We start from the raw sequence: 5,591 nt of genomic DNA, 5'->3' as shown, positions 1-5,591 counted from the left end.
GCTGCAGTGTATGCATTTCTTGCCGCTTTCACACAGATTAAAAAAAAAGAATTGTTTGTCAGAAAATCTGTTAACTTATAAGTAATGGCTTGTTGCATGAATGTAGATGGTTCTGGACCATCCAACTCCAGCTTACCGCAACCTGCCGCCAGTACTACTGGATAATTATAAGGCAGACCATGAAGCGCAGTAGGAATACGCATTGTGACAGTTCTCAAGCTTATGTGTAAACACGTTTCAAACTCAGTTGGGGTAAGTTAACTCACTAAATAAGCATGTGTTAATACATTGGAAGAAGTAACAGTTTAATAAATTAAGTATCACATATCCTTAATGGCCAAAGATACTCTTGTAGAATGACTAGTGACCAAAACTGATTAAGTTAAATTTAAAATTTGTTGTCCTAGCCCATTGTGTTGTGGGGCCGGAGTATATGGCTATGGCAAGTTAATGTTAAAATATATTTTAAGTATTAAATAATGTAAAAGTAAAAGGTGCTTTTCTGTATTTTATATTTGTATCTAAGGCTGGTCAGTACCATGTAGTTGCAGTAACAACTGCTCAGAAGGACAGGTACAGGAGCTGATTAGAGTTATGTTGAATCACCAAGGATGACTATTGAATGTCGGCTCACAACATGAAAGCAGTATGAATTTGGTAGATATGTAATTTACAAAATGCTTACTAATTTCCCTATTTTAAGTGGATAATCTGAAATATGTTCTGACTTCTGACTGACAATCAAGAGTTAAGTAGTGTACAGAAAGTAAAAACACCTGCTACAAGTTAAGAATTAAAAGAACTGAAGAAACTATGTACCCAGGAGTGCTTAGTATTTCTGTCCTTCCCTGAACATTTTGGGAATGCCATTGTATATATTTGGACTATTTGGGTAAATAATGAATAAATAAAGGACTAATTTATACTTAGAGCAGCTGATAAGCACATTGTTAAGTTGCTTTTAAGCCCCTAAAATTCAAGGGACTATGGTGAAAAAATGTAATTCCCACATTAATTAATATTTTTATCAAAGCTGACATTGTTTACTTAATGCACATTTTGCAAAGTTTCATTGCAAATCCATTGTGGTGGTTATGAGAGCCAAAATGATGAAAAGTGCGTGTCTGTCCAAATTTATATATATATATATATATATATATATATATATATATATATATATATATATATATATATATATATATATATATATGATCAAATAGACTATTCTACAGTCCTCTCTATTTTGCTGTTTATAGTAATCTGTGTTGAAAGTCTGTGTTCTGTGTTGAAATGCGTTGTGATGCAGTACAGAGCAGGACCTTTTCCTTTATATGCATAATGGGCTTTAAGACCTCAAACCTACAAAAATGTTATAGGAATTTGAGTTTAGGGATTGCAGCACAAAGCAAGTTTAGCTTAGTCTGGCTGTCTTTGAGATTTCTGGCTTCACTGAACCAGGACTAACCAGTGTCATACACCTGCTTATGAACTGCTGGTTAAATGTAGGTTTTTCTATTGAGCTACAAACACAATTTAATTTAAGTTCTTAATTTCAGATGTCACTGTGACTATGTAACATCAGATAACATCAGAAGGTTTATTGTAGCTGCAAAAACAAAAATTGTGTTTGGTAATGTATGAAATGTATGAAAATAAATACATAAATTGAATATCATGACAGTAGAAAATGGCATTCAAATATTAAAATGTACTATTTTAAGCAAAAGACAATGGCTGAGGTTAGAAATTAGTGTATTCAATTTATTAAAGTAGTTGAACTCAAATGTAAAGCAATTTTTTTCGCACTGTGAATTAAACACATGGGAAGAATACTGCAATATAGGAAAGATGAGCCTCCCAACATTTTAAACATATTAACATAACGTTATGTTTTAAATTACATTATATTATTTAGATTTATTATACACAGTGACACACAGTATATTTCAACTCTTTATTTTGTTAATTGTGATGATAATGACTTACAGCTAATGAAAATAAAATTACAATATTACTTAAGACCAATTTAAAAAAAAAGATTTTTAATACAGAAATATGCCTGAAAAGCATGCCCATGTACACTATATGCACTCAACACTTAGTTGGGGCTCCTTTTGCATGCATCTATGGGGTATGGCACTGCTGAGGTATTATGTAAGCCCAGGTTGCTGATCTGCATTCTTGAGTCTGATGTCTCATCTTCCTTATGACAATACCCAATACATTCTCTATGGGGTTTAGGTCAGGCAAGTTTGCAGAAGTGCTTTAGAATTTTGTGGTAGACGGCTGCACTGACAACAACTTTACAGTCTATAACACTGAACTTTTTTATAATATTTTAATTTTCTGAGGGTTTGGGTTTCATCAAAATTGAAAAGATATCATTTTCACATTTTGAATGGAATTGCTACAATAAATTAACATTTTGGGGATATTCTAATTTATTAAGATGCAGATTCAGTTTTTATAGTACCAAATCCATCACAAGGCACTTTACAGTATATGGTTTAAGAATCCTTACAGAATATAATTATATAAAGAGTTATGTAGAAAACCCAATGCTCTCACTTGAGTAGCAGTAAGCAGCAGCGGAGAGGAAGAAATCACTACAATGGAAGAAACCGTCAGCAGAACCAGGCTCAGGTTGGGTGGGTGGCCAGCTGCCTCAACTAGTTGGAGTGATTGAAAAGATAAGAGAGCGAAAACAGCATTTCATTGTTTCTTTTAAGTTGAATCTGAATGTCTAGTTACTGCATTAGATATGTAGTTTTATTACACTAGAAATCATGTTTATTCAGAATAATGAAATCTGACCTTTCCCATGTTTGCACTTATTGTATGGTAGAATCCCATAAAGGGGTTAAATGAAAAAGGGACTAATTTCCATGATAACTATAATTCTCAAAACAGTAAAACACGTGTTGTTTTTTCTTCCCGGTTCAGTTGAAATGTAATCATGATTTCTCTATTAGTATTGCAGTATTAGTTTGACAAATTTAGTTCTAATTCAAAGACAGAATAAAAGGTGTACTTTCAGATGTTATGTTCAACAAAAAAACAAAAAACTAAAAAATGTTAACCTGCCCAACTTCTCTCTAGTTTTTCAAAGCACTCAAATACATAACTTCAGTAATATCTCTCAGGAACGATTAACTTGGCAGTTGATCAGTGAATCACCATGCCTCTGGGCAGATGATAGAGGAAATGACATACACAATCACAGACAATACATATAATGACAATACAGTGTCGGAGGGGATATAGACATGTGGGAGCCGGATAGGAGCTGAAGCTGTATTGTTTGTGGTTTGCTTGTATGCATCTTTCCTGTATATTTGACATGATTGTGTCCCTGTTTGTGCTTTTACTGGTATATTTAACACATCTTCTGTAGTTTCTATGTATATAAAATACTGACTATACTTTTCTGTGACTCTAGAGAGAAAGATATAAAGGGAACATTATTGTTTTTGTTAAGTTTGCTCTGGTTCATCCTTTCGACAGATTTTTTGCAGTGTTTGCATGACTAGGCAGGTCATCATTTCATTATTTAAGTGTGTGTTAAATTATTTTGGGCACAAAAGCAAAAAACATGTACAGATAGGTTGTTAGGCTGATTTTAACTTTGAAGTACAGAGCTATTAGGGGAAACATATATATATATATATATATATATATATATATATATATATATATATTAAAAGGAACATATGCAAAGGATTATGTTGTTGGTCAATGAATGTCTGATAAGAACACCAACAGTGTACAGTGGAGATAAGTAGTTCAAAGTTCTCCTAGTGCTTATGTTATACCACTGTAAAGAATGAAATGGATATAATAATGGTTTGTTCCATTTTTGTATTTTGTTTTTACTTTACTGCCATGTACTGGAGTAAAGTTAAGATGATAAGATGTTCACAACTTTTGCCATGACACTGAAAAATGAGCTACTTCCTGTTTCCACTCGTGAAATTAAAATAATTTGAAATCACCAGGACACTTCTTGGAGCATGCCAGCCAGCCCAAATGAGTGATCAAGGGAGAAGGGCCTTAGTTAGGGAGGTGACCAAGAACCCAATGGCCAAGAGCTCCAGTATTTCTATGTCGAGAGAGAACATTCCAGGAGAACAACTATCTTTGCAGCACTTCATCAATCAGGCCTGTATGGTAGAATGACCAAACGGAAACCACTGCTCACTGTCTTTCAGCGGCAGGAACTGTGAGACTAGTCAGGATCGAGAAAAGATGTAATGCACAGAGACATCCTTGATAAAAACCTAGATCTTAGACTGGGGCATGGTTCATCTTTCAACAGAACAACAACCCTAAGCATACAGCCAAGATTACAAAGGAGTGGCTTAATACATACATACATACATACATACATACATACATACATACATACATAATGAATTTAATCAATTTTGCAATAAGGCTGTAACATTACAAAAAACGAAAACCATTAAATACTTTCTGGATGCTCTGTAGTGTCAGACAAAGGTGAAACCAATAAGACTGAGGGTCAAGAGCGTCAGTGTGAAGAGAATCTGATCTGACATCACACAACCCTACTGCAAAAGGGCCAAGAACTCTGTCTCACACTAACAAGCCTTAATCAATTTCCCTTGCTCATTATATAGTATTGCGCCCAGCAGGAGCAGGCCACAGATATGGCAATTGCTGGATCATCCTTCCAGAACAAGACTAAAGTGCCCAGAAACTGGATCTTCATAATACCAAAATCCTCCAGATAAGGGAAAACAAAATGATCTGAGAGGGAGAAGCACCCACCACAATAGAGCGATAAGCTTTCCTCTTTGTGCTGGCTAGGTCCATGTTGGCCAGATTGTACTATGAGGGAGAACAGTTTTTAAGGACCCATTTAAAATATCAGGCACAGGTAAAGTAAAAGTAATAGGAATTTATTGTCCAAAGGTGATGGTGAATGATACAGGGGACATGCAGGGAAGGTAGGGAACAAAAATACTAAAAACAAAAGGATAAAGATTAACAACTAAACAAAGGTAGGAGTGTGACAAGTTTCAAAAAAAGTTAAAACAATAAATCAGTTTGAGACTCTGGTGTATGACAAAGTGGATTAACCTGAAAGAAGTGAAAACAGATTTCCTTATATGTTAATTAATTTTTACAATGGGTGTGGTATTTTCCAGAAAATAGGGATGACTTTAGATTATATCTGCCATGACCAGGAGGCTAAAGCAACTGTAGAAATAAACCCAAGACTTGAAATAAGAGTTGTAATATGGGGTGAAATGAGATGTCATCCAGAATCAGAAGGAGCTGTAAGACAAGAACAAGACAAAAAGGGTAGACAAAGGTACATGGAAGCAATGACACGGAGGAAAAAACATAAGAAAGATACAGTGCTTATTAAAAAAGTATTCACCCCCTTGGATGTTTCATTCTTTTATTGACATTATAAATAAATCATTGTCAATACAAGTTAGACAAAAGAAAGTCAGAAAATACCTCAATATCAAACTAAAAACAGGTTTCTACAAATTAATGTCAATTAAATAAAAATATGTAAGGTGAAATCAGTGCTTGCATAAATATTCACCCCCTTCAGG

Source organism: Anabas testudineus, chromosome 13 (assembly GCF_900324465.2).
Source record: "Anabas testudineus chromosome 13, fAnaTes1.2, whole genome shotgun sequence".
Classification (NCBI taxonomy): domain Eukaryota; kingdom Metazoa; phylum Chordata; class Actinopteri; order Anabantiformes; family Anabantidae; genus Anabas; species Anabas testudineus.
The sequence above is the reverse complement of the archived record's forward strand: the minus strand, read 5'-3'. Positions refer to the sequence as shown.